This window comes from Cryptomeria japonica, chromosome 10 (genome assembly GCF_030272615.1).
Source record: "Cryptomeria japonica chromosome 10, Sugi_1.0, whole genome shotgun sequence".
NCBI lineage: Eukaryota > Viridiplantae > Streptophyta > Pinopsida > Cupressales > Cupressaceae > Cryptomeria > Cryptomeria japonica.
In genome coordinates this window covers 835,338,998-835,361,601 of record NC_081414.1, presented here as the reverse complement: position 1 = coordinate 835,361,601, position 22,604 = coordinate 835,338,998, and the positions used below count along the sequence as shown (strand labels likewise).

At 37.8% G+C, this 22,604-nt stretch overlaps 1 protein-coding gene across 3 annotated transcripts in view; it reads right to left on the bottom strand.

Annotated features, from left to right (window-relative positions):
- Window positions 1-2,596: 2,596 nt before the first annotated feature.
- The window catches only part of LOC131076938 (small ribosomal subunit protein bS1m), a 52,555-nt gene continuing 32,547 nt past the window's right edge, over window positions 2,597-22,604 (bottom strand). The window contains exon 2 of one of the 3 annotated variants that reach the window (XM_058014291.2): window positions 2,597-2,611. The gene's annotated coding sequence lies outside the window, so the exon portion shown is untranslated. Of the gene's footprint in view, window positions 2,612-14,625; window positions 14,643-19,164; window positions 19,442-22,604 lie in introns of those variants that run through there. The other 2 variants (XM_058014290.2, XM_058014292.2) reach the window with 2 other exon arrangements.

Sequence of the window (22,604 nt, the reverse complement as noted above, 5' to 3'; positions counted from 1 at the left end):
TTGTGGATACTAGCTAATAACAAAACAATCCTTGAAACAACGTTCTATTATTGCTTTTGGGTGGAATATGAAAATTGATGAGGAGTTCATAGCTCAAGTCATTGGTTTGTTGTTGAAAGGTCAAACAAAAGGTTTCAAGGACAAAAAGGTGAGAGGAAACTTGTAAGTCTTCTTCAAAGGAGATGAAAGGAAAAAGTTGGTAAAACTTCATAATGTCTACCAAAGAAGCACCTTGAAGCCTATCTGGGCAAGGATTGTAGAGATTTTAATGAGGTACATGATCCTTGAAGGTTGTTTCAAAAGTCTCAATTGTTACTATTTCAGTTCATTGAGTCATTTTAGACACCATCTACAGGTCTCTCTATTGTTCTTTCTCCTCATGTCCTTAGGTAATTCTATCTCTGACCATCGTAGGAGTCATAATCTTCGTATTCTCCATGGGGGCCTCATTCTCCTCATTATTGAGTAGATGAAGAGCCTGACTCCTTCCAAACCTGTACTCAACTTTACAAAAAGCTTAAGAAGTTCAAACAAATTGTCTCCTTGGAAGAGGACTCCCCATGTAAATGGGTCATTTAGTCTATTAAAGAATTAGTGGAAATTATTGGGTAAGAGTCACTCATTCCCTCTCAAAATGGAAGGCAAGGAAGTCATCGCATTTGGTCCTAATAAGAAAGGAAGAGCTATTGTGAAAACCCCTTGGGCTGACAAAGAGGGCTATTAGATTGAGGGGGTAGAATTCAAAGGTGGTGAGGATTTTTATATAGGTAAAGTTGAAGGTATCTAAAAGAATGTTTGGGGAAAAGGCAAAGGAAAACCTGGCCTCAATCACTAAGGTGGCTTCTAATGTGGTGAGTGTGGGGTCTACTATTGTGTAGCTAGGCACTGTCAATGTGAATCCGTCCTCTCCTTCCCTCACATATCTCCCCATGGCTCTCCCTCTGATGATATGATGAAAGAATAAGTATCCAGTAGAGTACTAAGGGGGGGAGGGGGGAGTTGAATCAGTATACTAAAAAACTGATACAAAGTTCCCAAATTCAACTCAGTCAAACAAAGTAAACATATCTCAGTCAAGATCAATATTCATAAGAATACTTGACATTAACCGGTTCAACTCTTATGACAACTTTAACAATAAACAACATCAATCTTGTGAATATCAACAATGCTTAATCATAACTCAACATATTCATCTCAATGCTTCTACTTAACATGCCTTATCAGAGATTAACTAAATCAACAAATAAGATCACAACCACAAAAGCATTCACCACTTGACACAAATGTTTATACGTGGAAAACCCAAATAGGTAAAAACCACGGTGAGATGAGACTCACAAGGATAGCTATCTGAACTCTTTCGAAGTTCACCCTGTTAGGAGCCAAAGCCTGTTAGAGCTTTACAATAAGTCCTGTTAAGAACTAATTCCGATTTCCAGAAAGAACATTCACCAGTACCCAATGAGTGTGTGCATTAAAAATGATGGTGTTTTGGTGGTGGTGGTATTATTATTAGTAGTGTTGTTTTATGTCAATACGCTGCTCTCTCTTTTTTATTTTTGTCTTGGGGAGTTATACAGGTGCCAGAAGGTTTTATGGCTTGTCTTCTTAAGGCAAGACTTGGAGTATATTACCTACTGCATTTATTATTGCTTCACATTATTTGAACGCATTTTAAGTGTCCACGTAAAGGCAATTACAGCTTTTAATATTTAAGTCCATGAAATCTTATAAAAAAATTATTGTTGTATTGTTTATTATATGACTGTTATGTGGCTATCTAAACTTAATTTCTGTTTTTTTGTATACTTAAAATTATTATTTATATTTTTCGTACAGACAAACCCAACACCAACCCAAACTTGAAACAAATTTGCCATGCTGGTGTACCAAAACGCGAACTGTTAACTTTGATAAACATTATCATTTGAAAACTCTTGAGCTAGCTAAACAATTTTAGGATTCAGAAGAAGTTTTGATCCTATTTGGACATTAAGGGTATAAGACAAGCCACACGATGATAATCATAAAACCAACAGGATGGAAAAATAATGATTTATAATCATGAGGTAAGCCTCACAGAAAATTTTCAAGACACATAAACAGGCACTTGAGTAATGCCATATCTATTTTAAGAAATATGAAAAGAGAAAGGGTGGTTGATGAAAAAGATGCGCACATTTTTAAGGCCGAGAAAAATCTTTAAATTAATAGTCTCAATGCAGTCAAAAGTTTATGAAGAAATGGCACATATTATAACAGTTTGGAATGTTGACAAAGTCCTATGTGAGTAGCACTTTGAAGAATTTCAAAATGATAATCTCTTTATACACAAACAAAGATACATTTTTACAGGGCGGCATTCAATAGCAAAACATTTGGAAGACTCCCAACAGGTATTCCAAAACTTCGAAAAAGGTTTAGAGTGACTAAACAACCTTTTAATTCACAAAACCAAGTCATATTACTTCTAAGAGCAAATATTGAGGCTTTGAGTGACCATTTCCTAGAAATTGACAACAGAGTTTTCCATTTTTTCTTAGCATTTCAATGGCATCATGTTTGACAAGACAGCTTGTCTTGTTAGCTTGAATTTGTTAACTTCCCTCTGGATTTCAAAATACGACCAAATTTTGGCCATCAGATTAAAAAAGGATCAAAATTATTGTATATAACTGCTGAGAGAAAACAAAAGGGTGATGTATGTAATGTCTTTCTGGAATTAAAACAAAAGATTGAAAGAAGATGCCTATACTGTCCAAACAATGCACAATTTAGATACTAAACATGTTTAAACATGGGGCAAGAACAAGATGCTCCTTAAACAAGAATGTAAATAAGGCATGCTCTTCCCACTATAATATGAATTGACATGTATTTGAGCATAACTGGCAAGATTTCATCTCTCTTTCCAGTTAAAGTGGCATTTTCCATGTAAAAATAATATGTTGCTCAAATTAAAGCGGAATAAAATTCCTCAACAAAGCTTTAAAAATATTATAAAGAGATCCAAAATTTTGTGCTATTGAGAAATTGTGTGATTCAGTGAATGTCTCTGTCCACTTCAAATAACAGGAGGATAGTACAAGGCAAGACAATGAGTAAAAAACAGCAAGATGGATAACAACAATCTGTAATGATGAAGTAAGCATTATAGAAACTTCCAAGAAATATAAATGGTCACTTAAAGAAAGGCACATCTACATGTATGAATTACAAAATGAGAAGGCTGGTTGAATAAAAATATAAACACATTTGAAGACTGAGAAACATCTTAAGACATTAATGGTCTAATGCTAGATGCGATGCGGTTAAAGGGTTATGAAGAAAGGGTGCACATGATACCAGTTACGAACACCAAGAAAGATATAGGGGATGAAAGTATGACTAATTTGGAAATGATAGCCTCTTTCTGCCATAACAAAGAATACATACTTTAGAGAGTGGTGTTTAGTAACAAACAGTTTACCACTCTCGGTAGGAATTCCAAAACATGGAAAGGCACAAACAGCATTTGGAAGCCACAAACATATCATACATCCTAATGCAAATAATGAAGCTTTGAATGATCATTTCAAAAATCACTCTATTGTAGACTTCATAGATTCTATGCCAATAAAAACACTTCAGTTTTGACAAATTTGAAGATGGGAGCAGAGTCAAAGTACATCCGTATACCCTATCAGATCACAGCCCCATCCAAGTCAACAACCTCTTGAATAAAAACTCTAAAGATAATATGCAGAACAGAAACAAAAAATTTATGCTAAATAAGTTGCTATTGCAGGATGAAGATTGTAACTCTGCTATTTACATGTTGAGGCAAATTAATAAATGGATGTCTGAAGATAAATCTGCAATAGAAAAGTGGAATATAAATGTCAGTGGATGGAAAATTCTATTCCAAGCCATTGGGAAGAAGAGAGCAATGGACAACAAGAAAATTGAGGGCTATCTTAATAATGAACTGATCAGGACAGAATGAAATCTTCAAAAGAACCCCTCTAATGTGAAACTGAATGAAGAAATGGTACTGGTCAAAAATGCCTTGAGAAGAATCCAGATCAGGAAGATTCAAGGAGTATAAATAAGCGCCAAAATGAATTGGCTCCAAAATGGTGACAAAGGCTCAAAATACTTCTTCAGTCTACTAAGAAATAAAGAGGCTGAGGAAAACATTAACAAGGTCTGGGTTGATGACAAGGCATTACAAGATCAAGAGGAAAATAAAAGCCGCTTTCTTGGATTCTATAGGGCCCTGTTCAATTCAGGTGGGGTAGTGTTGTGACGTTTTCACACATCGCCCCATTGCAAATGGGGACCCTTGTTTTTTTGCCTTTTAGGGTTTGTTTTTTTTTAGGTCTTTTAGGGTTTTGTCAGTTGGCTTTTTGCATTTTTGAGTGCTGTCAGGGAGATCAATAAGATAGCAGGTCTTGCTGGAGTGAAGTCCTGATCCTGAAAATTTGGCTAAGTCTGAAAGTCCTGATCCTGAAAACTTGGCTAAGTCTGAAAGTCCTGATCCTGAAATTTGGCTAAGTCTGGAATGTCCTAATCCTGAAATTTGACTAAGTCTGGAAACTGAAAAACCTCAAAAAACTAGATTTTGCAATATAACTCCTAGAGGTCTGAAACCACTCTCAAACATCCTGAAAGTATATATGGAATATAACTTAAAGTATAAGAGTTCTTATACTTAAATGTTATATTCCATAAAAATTATCCTGATAGAGTTCAAAAAGTCAAATTTCGCTCCTGTCCTTCACTGAGGATCCAGAGCGAATTTCGCTCCTGTCCCTCTCCAAGGGACCAAGGCAAAGCGCTCCTGTCCCTCACCAAGAGTCCAGGGCAAAAAGGCTTATTTGAGTCATTCCTGACCTTGTTTGGTCAAATTGGAACATCAAAGGCATGGTGGAGGACGAAATGAACGTGATAGAGCATCCAGATTTGATTAAAAACAATGAAATGATGAAGTTTTTGCCTAGAAGGTCAAAAGTGCTCCTGTCCCTCACTGAAGGACCAGAGCGCTTTTCTTTATATGCACAATTTTAGACCTTTTTTGGACATTAACTTTTATTCATAGCATGAAGTGAGGTGAAATCTTCCCTAGCAAAGGAATTTCGAGATGAAAAGTGAAAAGATTTGGCCTAGAGGGCAAAATTCGCTCTTGTCCCTCGCTGAAGGACCAGAGCTTCAATTCCAAATTTGCATTATCCTTGCAAGATTTAAGTGATTTCGCGATTTGAAGAGGTCAAGGGAAGTATGTTTTGCCCGTTGAATATAACTTGAGTAGGCCACAAAGAAGAGAATCAACCCAAATGGCAATAGGCGCTCCTGTCCCTCTCCAAGGGACCAGAGCGATTTTCTCACAAGACAAATTTCTGGCAAAGGTAAAGCAAGTTTCATGTTCGAGATGAATGAAGGGAGGCATAATCGGTCCATTGAAGATAATTTTGAAAATTAGCAAAACATAAGTGAGCTCATAATTGCCAAGGCGCTCCTGTCCCTCACCAAGGGACCAGGGCGAAAAACACATTAACAAGCCTTCCTCCCCAAATTGGGACGAATCCAAGTCAAGGCATAAGATTGGAGTGATATTTAAAAATGCTTCAAGGAAGAATGAAGTTGCAAAGACCATAAAATTCAATGAAAATTGGCTAGAGCATTCCTGTCCCTCACCAAGGGACCAAAGCGAAATCTTCAAATATGCTTAATCGCCTAACATTTTGAAATGCTACTTTTGTTTCCAAGACTCAAGATGGAATGGGGATCATGTTTTATGCCTTGAGGGTAATTGGAGGTTGATGTGGTCAAGAATTTGTACAATAAACTAAAAGGCGCTCCTGTCCTTCACTGAAGGACCAAGGCGATTTTCATAAAATCAACAAATCCCTCCAGAATCACGCCAAGACAAGGTTGTGCAAAGTGAGAAATATCTTTCGAAAGATGATGAACAAGGAATTGCTCCCAAGAATCGACAATCTTAGGCTCAAATGTGAAAATCGCTCCTGTCCTTCACTGGAGGACCAGGGCGAAAATCTTAAGAGGGTCAATTTTGCCTTGCAAAAAACGAGTTGAACATGCACTAACAATGAAGGTCATTGCTTACCCCCAACGTGAATTGGCAATTAAAAAATGAAGGATTGAGGACAAAAGTGAAAAGGCGCTCCTGTCCCTCTCCAAGGGACCAGAGCGAAGTTATTGGCATTCACTATTTTCTACTTGGGCGTTAATATCCTCCAAATCGCATGAAATGCCAAAATCATCAACTTCGAAATATTTGAAAAAATTAATTAAATTGGCATTTAATAAATTAATTTTGAGCCTTAAATTTCGAATTTTTTATTATAAAGGCATTTTAAATTAATTTTTGTGAAATTAAAATTAAAAGATGAAGCGCTTGAGGTATTATTTTTATTCATTTTATCAAGTCGGCCTCTTCTTTTTTTTAATTTTATTTATTTTTTTGCCTTTATTTGCAAGGTCGGCCTCATGGGTAAGTGGAAGGTGAGCGCTCTATATATTGGAGGTGTTGTTTCACAATTCAAATCATTCACTCATTGTTTCAAGTGCGATTTGGAGAAGCAAGGAAGGAGGTGCGAAATCTAGCTTGTGTGGAGCGAATTTCTACCAAGTGTGGAGACTAAGGAAGGCGAAATTCATCTTTAAGGCTATTGGAGAGGCGTATTTCTTGCTAGATTGGAGGATAAATTCCAAATGTTTTGAAGGTATTTGAAGGCGAATTTCCAGATTTTTGAAGAGGAAGGTGGAGTTCTTTTCCAAGCTAAAGGAGGTGCATTTTATCCAAGGGAGAGCTTTGATCTACATTTTGCCTAGCAAATTCATCTTATTTTTGCATCATTTTTTAGAATTAATTCTCAAGAGGAGGTATGGCGAAATCATCTTGACACCCTTGTCCAAGGTTTGATTTTTTAGACATTTGTTTTGGAAAATCTAAGTATTGCATAGTTAATTAGGAAATGATAATTCAAAGATTTATCATAAAGTTTCCTAATTAAAATCTTGAATCTTCCTTTTAAAGTTTAATTCTTAGATTTCAGGATATATTATTAATTGTGAAATGTTGTGTAGGTGTCAAGATGGCGACTCCCAAGCTCGAAAGATCTACAAGTCGGAAGGTTCTCATCAAGGACGATCAAGCAAGGACAAGGGCGACCTCCTCCAGCCTAGCGTCGACAAGGACGCCTTCTTTGGACTAACGTCATCAAGGGCGACTTCTCCAATCCAGTATTCCAAGGCGAGGTACATCAATCATCCTACACATCAAGGACACAAGAAGTTAGAACAAGGGTTCGTTGAAGAAGCAGATAGTTCCAGATGAATTAATTAAAGCTAGCTTCTCAACAACATCAAGTTGAATATTTACCAAGTTACAAGTGTCAGACGAGGTGGCATCCTAGTCATCACTTCTCCAGTCAGTGTGGTCCACCTCAGCATGTCCAGATTCAATGTACCTAACTCATGGAAGGTGGCACAAACTCCGATGTACCTACCCCGGCTATCCATTGGTCAATTTTTCCAGAGAGGACATGTGTCCAAGAAATACACTTATTTCATTGGTCGAGCATTAAATGTTATGTAATGGTTGTAACAAACCCTAATTAGGGTTTTCATTATTGAATCTTGGCCATTGATCTCAAATTGATCTTAGCCATCGAATTGTATTGTGGGCACTATATAAGCCCTGGCATTTCATTTGTAAAGGCATTAGACAGATAGATAGAATATAGTTAGAGGCAGTTAATAGAAGACAGATAGAGAGTAGTTAGAAGGTGATTAGCTAGTTGATAGAATAACAATTAGAGTAGAGAGAGAAGGCAAAGATTGTTGCCAAGATGTTGTTGTAAAAGACTTGTAACTTCATTGAAGAAATGGTGAAATTTATGGGTCGATTCGACAATTTGCATGGTCTCTATACTTCTCATATTTGATTTCATGTTATTAGATGAGTGGAAGAAATGTGCTTGATTGATGGTGGAATTCGTATATCCATACTACTAGCAGTTTGTTGATTGCAGACTTGCCTTGTGTAGTCAACTGGAATCATTCAGCTTAAGCTTAACTTCAATTGTCGCTTCTTCATCGATATGCATCAACCTGATGGTGTCTATGCCTGCAGTGATGATTTGAACATCATAAAGCTTTCCTTCGAAGATCGCACTAACCTTGTGGAGATGGTCCTGGGATGTCAAAACAAGACTTAGTTAGAATTTCATCAAAGATCATTCATTGCTCTTACATTCTTAGTGTTAGGATTAGATCCTTTCCTCGCCCTCATCTTTTTTCCTTTTTTCAAGTCAAAGCTAGTAAGAGCCTGTGTTCCAGCAATATTCAAAGCAAATCAGAAGTTCAGGCATCAAATGTAAGCCCCCTTGTGATTCCAGCAAATCACATCATACCACAGAGAGCTTATCCACACGTAGAGATCCTACATACAAGAACCTTGGAGTCATCCTGATTGATCCTTTTTCGCGATATCTTCAGCAATCAGAGGCTTTATTCAAGAGAGGATAAGGTACCCTTGGGTATTTTATTCTGTGTTTGATTGTGTACAAAATACACGTCAACAGGTAGCTCTGATAGAAATGAGATCAGAAATACGTGCAAGAATCTCATCCCCAACAAAATTGATGATGAAGACAAGATGGTCCTTGACAAAGACATTAGCTTAGAAGAAATAAAGAGGGCTATCAGCACCCTAAACAATGATAAATCTCAGGGGAAAGATGGTCTCCCTGTAAAGTTTTACAAGAAGAGTAAAGATTGTATCTGGTAGGATCTGTTGCAAGTGTACAAAGAGGCCATTGACAATGGGTCTCTTGGTTCTCAGATCAACAAAGGAATGATTAAACTGCTGCCTAAAGAGGAAGATAAGTCTCACATAAAAAATTGGCCTCCTATTACATTGCTTAATGTGTGCTATAAAATTTTTGCCAAAGCTCTTTCTTTAAGGCTAGTGTACATCCTTCCCAAGTTTATCAGTAATACTCAAACTGGGTTTATCAAGGGGAGGTACATATTGGAAATCCTAATCACAACTTGGGATGCTATGAATTGGGCTAAGATTTCCAATCAAAACACTGCTATGTTTCTTCTTGATTTTGAAAAATCCTATGACATAATTGAATGGGACTATCTGATCATGGCCCTTGAGGCCTTCAGATTTCCTACCAAATTTTGCCACTTTGTGAAGGTACTGCTTCCAGATGCCCCCTTGCCCCTGCACTCTTTGTTATAGCTTTTGATGCTCTCTACTACATTCTCAGAGAAAACACATTATCTCCTGAGATTGAAGGCATTTCTCTTCCAAACAAGGAAGACCTTATCAACATTCAATTTGTTGATGAATGTTGATGACACAGCTCGATTTATTGACATATGTGAAAACAAAATGGATTCTCTAATACAGAGGTTAAATACCTTTTGTAAAGCCTCTGGCGCTAAGCTCTCTACCACCAAATATATTATGCTGGGGTGGACAAAATCACCTCCAAATTGGTTTGTTAAATGTGGTTTCCAATGGGGAGGCCCTAATAAGCAAGATGTCTTGGCATCCCCTTTGTCCTCAGCCCTTGCCTAAAGGACATGTGGATTTGGATTAAAGGAAAAATTGATAACAAATTGAACAAATGGAACAAGCATTTTCTCTTTTTAGCAGGAAGAGTTCAAGTCTGCCAGAAAATCTTGTCTTCATACAACTTATATTATGCTTCAGTTTGGGTCTTTAGTAACTATCTGATACAGGAGCATCCAGGGTGTAAGAGCAATCTTGCATCACCCAAAGATATTATCTATTTGTTAACAAGGACTATTTTTGGTAAATTGGAGCTAATGGTGAAGGAATCATCCCAATATCTTGTGACATTTGGGAGTTATTCAATGTTTTTATCTAGAAAATTTCTCCAATAAAACTTCAAATGCATTTTTGAGGGCCTTAGAGGCGCTAGATTGGGTCAAAAAGTGTGGATCTTATAGATCTAATGAAAACACGGTGTAGATCTCTCTACAAGCTTTCTGATGTGTTGATGTGTTTTTTATGCACATGCGAACACAGAATAAAATACCCAAAAGTATCTTATCCTCTCTTGAACAAAGTTTCTCAAATGCAGAAGATTAGCTTAAGGATCAATTGAGACAACTCCAAGGTTCATAAATGTCAGGTCACGACATGTGGATAAGCTTGTTGGTTTGATGTGATTATGGTGGAAGCACAAGGGGACTTACGTTGAATTGCTAGAACTTAGATTCTAACTATTCGCTTGGAGAATAAAGAAAGAGCAAAAGGTATGGGGTTTAGGGAGTCTATTCTAATCCTAGAAATGCAAGAAAATGGGTGAATGATTCGATGGAATCCTACTGGGCAAGGTCTCACCATCAAACTGAACAAATTGACACAAGCTCAGTGCAATCTTGTAAGCACATTTCAAAGATGTTCAAACCATTATTATCAAACATTGATTACCATTCAAGTTAATGCATAAACAATGGATGTATAACAATTTGAAGTTAAGCTCATATCATTCCAGTTGACCACGCAAGGCACACTTACAATCAGCAAGAGGCTAGTGGTATGGAGTATGGACTAAATGGATTCCACACAAATAGATTCAACAAATTCCTCCATTCAATCTAACCAACATAAAAGCAAATGAATTGATAAGTAGAGACCATGCGACTTGTTGAAATAACGCATTTCACCATAACTTCAATGAAAACAGTACTTTCATTTACAAGCCTTAGCAACAATTTCTTCTTCTCCTAATCTACTCTAATTGCTTACTATCTAACATCTATCAACTACTTGCTATTTCTAAGCTACTAACTATCTTCACCTTCTCTTCTATCTCTTCTATCTCTTCTATTAACCCTTACAAATGAAGATCTTGAGCTTTATAGAGAGCTCATTACAATGAATGGCCAGGATTGATTTGAGATCAATGGCCGAGATTTTACAATGAAACCCTAATTAGTGTTTGTTACAACAAACTTTATTCTCGCCAATGAAATAATTACAGTGCTTGGACACATGTCATTTCTGGAGCATTTGACCAATAGATAGTGGGGGTAGGTGCCTCGAAGTTTGTGCCCCCATGGGTGAGGTTGGTTCATTGAATCGAGACATGATGTAGGAATTCCTCTAATCGGTGGAGTAGTGACTGGGATGCCACCTCAATTTTCGCTTGTAGACTTGATTCATCAACATGAATGAGTATTGAGCAATATCTCTTGATACTCAATATTTCAAGCTCGCCCAATGCGATGATGATGATGAGAAGCATCGATATGGTCAAGTCATTCTTCCATCTTTGCTAGCTTATCTTGCCCTTAGGTGATAGTATGACCTCTCTTCTTTATGAAATCTTTCGAATATCTTGAAGTCCTTGCGCAGTCACCTTTCTCGGTATCATTCTGCTTGTCGATGAAATCCTTTTTCTTTTGAATGTCATGCTGGTCTTGTGTTGTGTTCCATCTTGGTGTAGTCTTAAATGTGCTTCCTCACTCCTGCCTTTTATTCTTCAATCAAACCTGGAAAAGAAAACATTTTGAATCATATTGATGAAATAACAAAACTAACTGAATCAATACACTCCCTATCACACTAAAAGACGAATTTCGGACTTTTTGAGTGCAAATGGAGGAAGTTTGCTCCTGCAGGGGAGCAATGGGAATAACTTTCGCTCCTAGAAGGGAGCAATGGAAGAGAAATTTGCTCCAATATGATGGGAATGGAAATCGCTCCAACATGAATGCAAAGGAAGTGACATTCACTTCAAATGATGAGCAATGGAAGTTGTTACAATTTAGACACTTAGCGCGATTTCCTCTATTTACCCTCCATTCCATCCCACTCAAATGCATCAAATTCCCTTCATGTGAGGCCTTAGGAACAAATTCACTCTCATGAAAGAGCAAAGGAAGACATATCCACTCCTAATGAGGAGCAATGGAAGTATAATTCACTCCAATCAGGGAGCAATGGAAGTAACCTTCGAATTCACCACTCAGCTAGGTTTCATCAATTCTCCTCTTTTCATCAACTTAAATCTTGTAGTTTTGCTCTCCTGGTGTGTAGATGTGTCAAATTATCATTAAGGGAGGCTTTAGAAGCAAATTCGCTCTCATGAGAGAACAAAGGAAGACGTATTTGCTCCTAGAAGGGAGCAATGGAAGACGTATTTGCTCCAAAGAGGGAGCAAAGGAAGTGTTTTCAAATTTGCCATCTTCTATCCATTCCTTAGTCAAAATTATGATGCATTTACTTCTTTCCATGATCAAAATGATGTTGAAGGTACTTAGTCTAAACCTACCTCCCGTGTGCAGAAGCCCATTCCTCCACCCAAGCCATAGACAACATCATCTGGTAGGGCGGAGAAGAGGAAGAAGGAGAAATCCCAAAGAGGACATAGAGACAGAATCTGATGAAGCAGTGAAAGAGGTGAAGAAAACAGCAACCTATGCTAGAGTGGTGAGGAAGCCACAATTCGGTGGAGCTCCGCAATCAAAGAAGTGAAGGGCAGAATCTGAGTCATCCGGAAAAGGCAGAGGAAGCAAGAAGCAGAAATCTGAGACGTATTCACTTCTAAGAGGGAGTAAAGGAAGTGTTTTCAAATTTGCTATTGTCTTTCTATTCCTTAGTCAAAATTATGATGCATTTACTTCTTTCCATGATCAAAATGATGTTTAAGGTACTTAAACTTGCTCCCTACCCTGAAATATGTTCAAGAAGTTCAAATTGTTCCAAGATGAGGGCAATGGAAGAGGATTTTGCTCATAAGAGGGAGCAAAGGAAGACGTATTCGCTCTTGTGAAGGAGCAAAGACGTATTCACTCCTGAGAATGAGAAAAGGAAGGTGTATTCGCTCCTGAGAATGAGCAAAGGAAGACGTATTTGCTCCTGTGAATGAGCAAAGGAAGATATGTTCACTTCTGAGACCGCAAAGGAAGATGTATTCACTCCTGAGAATGAGCAAAGGAAGACGTTTTCACTCCTGAGAATGAGCAAAGGAAGACGTATTCGCTCCTAAGAGGAAGCAATGGAAATCTTCATGTACTTAGTCAAATTTTGCCCTTTCAACCTACAATTGGCCTTCCTTACCTACTATGCTCAAATTGACATCACTCGAACTCTTTCCAACCTAAGGAGGGAGAAATGACTCTACCATTGCCTAGCCACCTGTTGATGTGTATTTTGTACACGACCAAACACAGAATAAAATACCTAAAGGTACCTTATCCTCTCTTGAGCAAAGTTTCCTGACTACTGAAGATCTCGCCGAAGGATCAGTCGAGGGAACTCCAAGGTTCTTGTATGTAGGTTCTCTACTCGTGGATAAGCTCTTTGTGGTATGATGTGATTTTGTTGGAATCACAAGGGGACTTACACTTGATGACCTAAATGTCTGATTTGCTTTGAATATTACTGGAACACAGGATTTCACTAGACTAGATTTTTTGAAAAAAGGAAAAAAGGATGAGGGCGAGAAAAGGATCTAATTCTGATACTAAGAATGTAGGAGCAACGAATGATCTTTGATGAAATTCTAACTAAGTCTTGTTTTGACATCCCAGGACCATCTCCACAAGGTTAGTGCGATCTTCGAAGGAAAGCTTTATGATGTTGAGATCATCACTACAGGCATAGACACCATCAGGCTAATGCATATCAATGAAGAAGCGACAATTGAAGTTAAGCTTAAGCTGAATGATTCCAGTTGACTACACAAGGCAAGTCTGCAATCAACAAACTGCTAGTAGCATGGATATACAAATTTCACCATCAATCAAACACATTTCTTCCACTCATCTAATAACATGAAATCAAAACTGAGAAGTATAGAGACCATGCAAATTGTTGAATCGACCCATAGATTTCACCATTTCTTCAATGAAGTTTTACAAGTCTTTTACAACATCTTGGCAACAATCTTTGCCTTCTCTCTCTACTCTACTCTAATTGCTATACTATTAACTGACTATTCACTAACTATTTACCCACTATTTTTCCACTATTCACTAACTACTTTCTATTAGCCTTTACAAATGAAGAGTCGGGGCTTATATAGTGCCCTTAATACAATTCAATGGCTAAGATCAATTTGAGATCAATGGCCAAGATTCTACAATGAAAACCCTAATTAGGGTTTATTACAACAAACTCAATTCTGACCAATGAAATAATTGTATTAATTGGACACGTCTTCTTTGGAATATTCGACCAATGGATAGCTGGGGTAGGTACATCGAAGTTTGTGCCACCTTTAATGAGTCAGGTACATTGAATCCGGACATGCTGAGGTGGACCAACCCGACTGGAAGAGTGATGACTAGGATGCCACCTTGTCTGATACTTGCAACTTGGTAGATATCCAATTCGATGATGTTGAGAAGCTAGCTTTAATTAATTCATCTGAAACTATCTGCTTCTTCAACGAACCCTTGCTCTGACTTCTTTTGTCTTTGATGTGCAGGATGATGATGTACCTCGCCTTGGAATGCTGGATTGGAAGAGGTTATTCCTGATGATGCTTGACCAAAGAAGGTCGTCCTTGTCGATGCCCGATCTTCTTTGTTGAGAGTCTGCTAAGTAATAGATCCTCCGGCTTTGGGTGGTTATTTGAAACCTACACAAAAACTTAAAATTAGTCTTTGAGCATCATACCTTAAAGCATAGAATTTAGGACCTTCCAAGAGAATGGCTTAAGATATTAATTTGAAAAAGACATGATAAATCAAGAATTATACATTTTCAAATTAATTATGAATGGAAATTGGATTTTCAAGACTTAGACTTTACAAAATTGCTATGAAATCACAATAAGTCTTGAATAAGAACTTCAAAAAAAATGATTCTTCATACCTCCTCCTTGAATGCTTAACTATGAAACCTTGGAAAATGATGAAAGAAGACCGGATTTTGCTGGACAAGGGTTGAATTGTGGTCTTCCTTTGGATGAATTATGCCTCCATTAGCCTCCAAAAGAGCTTCTCCTTCTTTAGCCTCCAACACTTAGCAAAATTTCGCCTCCAATCTGCTGGATTTCGCTCCTCAAATTGCTCCTCAATTTCGCATTTAGAAGGGATGAATGAATGATTTGAAACTTGAAGCAATACTCCCCCATTATATAGAGCGCTCACCCTACTCCCTTCAAGGCCGACTTGGCAAATAAGGGGTAAAATAAATAAAATTTCCTTGAAAAGGTGGCCGACTTGCCTATAAAGGCAAAATAATGTTTTTTTGAGCGCTCATTTGTATTTTTTAATTTTAAAAATTAATTTTAGTGCCTCCAAGGTAAAATTTTTTAATTATTTCAAGGCCTAAAAATTAATTTATTAAATTAAAAATGCCTTAATTAATGCAGACTTGTTTTAGTCTTCCAAATGTCTTGAATTTGGCAAATTTAGTGAAAATTTGGGAATATCAAGGTTTGATTGAGGCTTAGTGAAGCTTCTTCAAGATTTCGCCCTGGACCCTCTGGAAGGGTCAGGAGCGATTTTTCCTCCTTGGGCTTACTCCTTTATCAACTTTTGTTGAATCTTTCACTCTTAGCTAGGCAATGTTCTTCCTTATTCACTCCACCCAAGTTTGGCTTGTTCCTGCAAGGGAAAATAGGGGTTTTTCAAATTTTTGCCCTGGACCCTCTGGAAGGGTCAGGAGCGATTTTCCCTCTCTGGCCTAGAATCATCAAGTTTTGAAGCAAACAATTACTCATTAATGGTCTTAAAGGTCATTTCTACCCTAGTGCATCCTTGCCTTAGCAAAAACTTAGAAGGAATATGTTGATTTTATGATTTTCGCCCTGGGCCCTCTGGAAGGGTCAGGAGCGAATTTTGAGTTTTAGACATATTCCTTCATGCTTTTAACTTCAAATCACTTCTAAGGCAAAGAACATCATGCCTCTCTCCCATCCAAATCATGAATAGAAAGATTTTGTCTTAAATTTGCAAGAAAGAGGGAGAATTTAGAAATTTCGCCCTGGACCCTCTGGAAGGGTCAGAAGCGAATTTCTTCCTTGGCTTCAAAACTTGCATTCATGGCAATCCATTTCCACAAGGCAATCCAAATGTCGTTTCAAACCCATGCCTAAGCTTAGCTTCGCTCAAACTTTGGAGGAAAAGATAGGTTTTAGGATTTTCGCCCTGGACCCTCTGGAAGGGTCAGGAGCGAATTTCCTTTTCTAGGCTTGGTTGCTTCTTCTTGACTATCCCAATTATCTTCAAAGGACAAACATACTTCCCCACATTCCTTCAAGCCATAAAAAACTAAAAAATTGCTTTGACCTTGCAAGAAAAAGGTGATTTTAAGGAATTTCGCTCTGGACCCTCTGGAAGGGTCGGGAGTGATTTTCACTATTTTGACCAAAATCCTTCATTTTTTCAAGTTGAAACTTCCTCAGGAGGCAAAAAGGAGTTGTCCTTGTTTCATCTATGCCCAAAACTTGACTTTTTTTCATTGCAAGATTAGAGCTATTCAAAATTTCGCTCAGGACCCTCTGGAAGGGTCAAGAGCGAAATTGCCTTCCTTGTCAAAAATTCACCATTTTGCATGCTTCCAAATCTTTGAATGATGTCCAATCTCCACTCCAAGAGACCCTGCATAACACAATTTAGCCAAAATTAGTGAAAAATTAGCTCAAATAAGATTTTTCGCTCTGGATCCTCTGGAAGGGTCAGGAGCGAAATCTTCATTCTAGGCCAAATTGCTTAGTGTTCAAGTTTCAAACCACTTCACAAGGCAAAATTAGATGGTTTTCCAAGTTAGGAACAAGGTTTCAAGCTCAAACAAGGTGGCAAATGAAGTTTATAATGAATTTCGCTCTAGACCCTCTGGAAGGGTCAGGAGCGAAAATCACTTTTTAAGCAAAATCTTGATCTTTGAAATCATCCAACTCCCTCTCAAGGCAAGAACATTCAAAAACATCTCCACACGTGCCTTGGAAACTAGGAACTTGGTCTTGATAAGTGATAAATTAAGGTGTATAAGGATTTTCGCTCTGGACCCTTTGGAAGGGTCAGGAGCGAAATTCCTAATCTTGGCCAAAATCCTGACTTCATTTTCACACTTTTCCATCCAAACAAGTGCTTTGCCCTCAAAGATGCCTGGGAACGAGTTGGTTCTAAGTTTGGGTCAAACTAGAATGTCTTATGGAGATCTTCGCTTTGGACCCTCTGGAAGGGTCAGGAGCGAAATTCGCTCTGGACCCTCTGGAAGGGTTAGGAGCGAAATTTGACATTTTTAGACTCTCCGTCAAGATAATTTTATGGAATATAACATTTAAGTATAGTTCCTATACTTTAAGATATATTCCATATATACTTTCAGGGTGTTTGAGAGTGGTTTCAGACCTCCAGGAGCTATATTGCAAAATCTAGTTTTTTTGGAGGATTTTCAATTTTCCAGACTTAGTCAAATTTCAGGATCAGGACATTCCAGACTTAGCCAAATTTCAGGATCAGGACATTCCAGACTCCATCACTCACCAACTCGACCTAGCTCGGACCTTCGAGAATGGTACACACTCACAAAGCAAGACACAATTAGCAACGAGAGCAAAACTAGGTCCTAAGGAAGACTCTCAAAGAAACCCTAATTCTGGGGCCCTGTGGACTCACCCTGGCTCAAGCAAAGCCTGTAATCCAACGATCCCCTCGACAGCACTCATCCTACAAAGGCTAACAGACAAAACCCTAAAAGACCTAGAAAACAAACCCTAGAAAGCAAAAAGCAGGGGTCCCCATTTGCAATGGGGCGATGTGTGAATACGTCACAACACCACCTAAGAAAGTGCACTTCTTCAAACAAAAGGCTAATAGCAAACGGCCTTACTACTACCAACAGCTAAGCTAAGACAAATAACCTAAAAAGCGAAAAAAGTGGGGGTCCCCATTTGCAATGAGGCGATGTGTCAATATATCATAATTAAAAATCCGAAGGTCAGATTAAAAGATATGGCCTCCGGAAGTTGTGCTACTTAAGGAGAAAAATAAAATAAAAATAAAAATTCTCAAAATATCCCAAAGGACGCCAAAACCCATTCTGGGCATATTCCAATATAAGGGAAATGGGGTACAAAAGTGGTTGGCCCCAAAAGGGGGAGTTACACTTTCCTAAACATTCTAGGCGGTTAAAATTCCCAATATAAAGAAGACAAATGAGGGTTACGGGGGGGCAGTTCCTATAGTGCAAATCGTGGCTCTGGCATGCAGATTATTGTAATGAGAATGCCCATGTGGCTGTTGCACGTTTTTTTTTTTGAATGTTGTAATTTCCTTTCATTGAGATAATAGAAAGCAAGTATTTCTTTCTTGCATTTTCCTATCTATTTTCCTTGTTTCTGTTGTGTGTTTGGGTTTATGAGGGGAGTACCCTTCATCACTATCAAGTTAATGACATTCAGAAAAAAATAAGGAAATTTCTTTGGCCGAATGATAAAGGCAATTGCAAACAGCACTCTATTAAATGGGAGTGGTCCTGCCTGGATAAAAAAAGGGGTGACCTTGGATTAAAAAATCTCAAGACCCAAGGTATGGCTCTAGCTGTTAAATGGATACTCAAGGCTATGGAAGGTTATGAGCCTTGGAAAGTTCTAATAAGAAATAACATCACTTTGGCTGTCCCAAAGTAGGCCAAGTCTTGGACGATGCTCCTTTCTATGATTTGTTAGTAAGCACATTCCCTGTGGTCCTTGCAAGATCCATAGTCTTTAAAAGTATTTGGAAGGACTCTAAGTTGGTGAAGGATAAGATAGCCAATAAAGGTATCATTATCGGTAATAATCTGATCCAGTCCAAAAGGTCCATTTGGTCGAACCTATTCCATAAGAACAAGCCTCTAATCCTTCTCCAACGATGTTAGCAATAAGTTAGGCCTCTAAAGGAATCGAGTGCTTTGGTGACGTCATTAAAGAAGGGCAGCTTAAATCCTGGGCTGCTTTGAGTATAGAATTTAATATTCCTGCTTCTAATTGGCGTACTTACACAATTCTGAGAAATGCATGTGATAATCTCCATCTCCCGAAGGATTATTTTCATAATAGCAAGTACATTAATCCGTTAGTATGGACTGATGTCTCTAACATTCAGAAAACTAATGCTAGAACTGTTTATAGAATATTATGTAATAATGAAGCCTTAATTGATTATGCTAACCAATGGCAAAATATCTTTAACAGGCAATGGAATAATATCTTTGAACCAAAAAAGACATGCTTCAAGTGGCTTTTAACTTTTCAAAGGTTACCTTTTAATATGAACCACACTGACATTGATCTTTGCAGCATTTGTAGACAGCCAGAAATGATTAAACACATTTTCTTTGACTGTTCCTTTGCAAAAGAAATTTGGAACATATTTTGCTTTGATTTAAAAGGTTGGAAAGGTAACTGTAACAATGAAGATGTCAAAGCGCAAGTTCATGAAACTCCTGGAAAATGGAATAACCATGGAAACTGCTTCAGAAGTCCTATAAAGACAGAATTGGTCATTTGATAAAGAGGAAAACAAGCCTTTCTTACAAGGGCTGATGCATACAATGAAGATGAAACACAAAGGGAGACAAAGAAAAAGGAGGGGGAAGACAGAATTAGAGTACATGTAAATGAGACTGACAGCATGGGGATAGAGGTAGTGAGATCCAAAAGCAGTATGTCTCCAATAGATCCCCCTATTAGCTAGGGCAACTTGAATCAGTTCAGCGTAAGTGTGACTTCTGATTACTGAAGATAATTGCTAAATATTGTAACACGCCTTGCTCTTTTTTGATGATTGTGACCAGCGATGACAAATAGTTTTAAAATGATCATAAGGATGCTGGTAGTTAGGCATTGACAGACAATGTCTGTAGTGTTTTTTTGCCAGCTATACATGATCTAATACTGCTGGTCTAGATCTACTTTTACAATGATGTTGGCTGTTTGATAACATAAACTCTGCGTTAATTGTATTTTTGTTTATACTCTTATCTTTACTATTAAAAAAAAAATACTCTTTTATGCCAGCATTTCTCATTTTTTGTTAGCATTTTGAATCATGGTAGGCAATGCAGATTGAATATCATGATTCCATACCTTAAGAAAGGTAATCAAGTTCAAAGCACTAAAGAGAAGGGAACATAACAAGAGAGGTATATCTAAAACAGTTAAGCCCTAAATGAAGAAAAATTAACAAGCAGGCAAAAGTAAAATCTATAATAACTTCATAAGATTGATAACTCACATGATAGACTAGATTGTGTTCAAGATTTTATCAAAGCAGATGGCGCAGAGTCATGCACAACAAAACTAGCGAAAGAGTTATCTAAAGGTGCAAAAAATTAATCAAAATCCATCCACATGGCACCAATTGTTTTAATGCCCTCATGCTGCTTTCTATGAGTTGTTGAAAATAAGCTACACTGGGACTGACTATGGGCTGGCCAAAGAGGGGGCAGTAGCTCCATTGGTAGAGCACAACAGCAGAAAATGAAGGTCCTTAGTTTGAGTACTTGTTGGTCCAGATGAGCTGTAGCTCAAAATATGGTATCAGAGTCAAGCTAGGATCCCCAAAGCACCAGAAGTGTGGCTTAAGGGGAGGTGTTGGAAATAAGCCACACCTGCACCAATGATGGGCTGGCCAAAGAGAGGCCAGTAGCTCAGTTAGTAGAGCACTCTAGAAGAAAAAAGGTCATCAGTTCAAGTCCTAGCTGGTCGAGATGAGCTGTAGCTCAAAAAGATTACAATTAGAATCAGCATTAGAATGTTATTTCCCTCTTGATCCATGTCATTCTATGCATATTAATCTAAATTACCAAATTCGCCTGTAAGATACCTAGGTATAGGTAGCCTATGTGATTCCAAGGTACCCACACTTTTTCAAAAAATTAAAAAATAAATGTGTTGACCCTCAAGTTTGACTTGTCAACTTGAAAACTTAACTATAAGTTTATTTGAGTTAGGATTATTTTTGTTCTTGTTTGATTTGAATGTGTTGTTTTCCAAACTTGTTGCCATAAAGATTACAATGACAATCAATTCTAGCTCTATTGGCCAACCCCACTTCAAAACTGGCCAAAATTCACCCTTGTGGAAGTATTGGCATTATAGAGTAAGTTTAAAAGTGGTGGGACATAGAGTAATTTGCAAGTGATAGAACCTACGCTTGGATTTGCAGTGGGTGTGGTGTGATATATAAGAACTCATATAGTCAAGTGAAAACCCATTTGTGTGCTATTCCTAGCATGATCTTGGAATCTTGCCTATAAAAGAAGGATGCACCTATGTCAACATCTATGAGTGTTGAAATATATCTAAGAGCAAGATCTAGTGGAAACAACAATTACCCTTAGATTAGATCAGCCTTCTACAAAGAGAAGAACTTAATCAAGGATGTCCCCTCCTACCCCATCTCCTACAAATCCCAAAATTGTGACCATAAGCCACCCATTTTCCTCCAAGCATGGAAAGGCACCTCTCATACATAGAGAAAAATCTTAAAAAGGGTCCATTGAATATATCATTTTGAAATGATTCTCAAGATATTTCCAATCAACATGTTACAAGATGCCTCTAAGCAAATGAGTTGTCTTTCAATATTGTTTGATCATCGTATTGGCAAGAACTGGTAAGGAAAATTAACGAGGCACCAAAAGGGTACACAAGACTAGATTTTGAGAAAATATACACCACCTTATTCATAAAGGCGTTGAAAAATGTAGAATCTAGATTATTCACTACAACCCATTAGGAATTCAAGGATCAAGATAGGTGATTTTGTGGATGGCAAACTCAATGCATGCAACCTTCTACAAAGAGAAGATCTCATTCAAGGATGTCCCCTCCTACTCCATCTCCTACAAATCTCGAAATTGTGACAATAAGCCACCCATTTTTGGCCAGGCATGAAACGAAACCTCTTATACATATTATAAAAATAAAATAAAATAAAAACTTTAAATGGGTCCATTGGATAAAACATTTTGAAATGATTCCAAAGGGATTTCCAATCTACATGTTACAAGATGCCTCTATGTAAATGGGTTGTTTTTCAATAATGTTTGATCACATTATTGGCAAGAATTAATGAGGAACCCATTTGCAAGAATTAATGTGATTTATGTTGAATTTAGGTTAACTTTTTTGTATTCAAAATTTAAAATGTTATGCTTTTATTTTGTCAGGGTAGGTTAAATGCATCATACAATGGCAAATAGAAAAGCTTCTGGATCAAGTTCATGTTCAAGCTCCAGTCGCTCCACCCAATCAGTATTGCTGCCGGTTATAGACACTCATCCTGCAAGACCTAACGACCCTACTTAGAAACATGTCATACAAGGACAGATACAGAGGTTAGTTGTTTGCAATAGATGTAAAAACTTGTATCGTGGAGGCATAAATCACCTCAAATACCATCTTGCAGGCATTAGTCATCATGATGCCAAGCCCTGTCAAAATGCCACTGAAGAGATAAAAGAGAGATGAATGCCTACCTTGTAGGCATTACTCATTGTGGAGAAGACAAGGGCAACCCTAGTAGCATCCGTAACTTGTGGTCATGGTCCTCAAATGCCACTAAAATCAGATGAAGATACAACATGTCGAGGCATAGTGGGC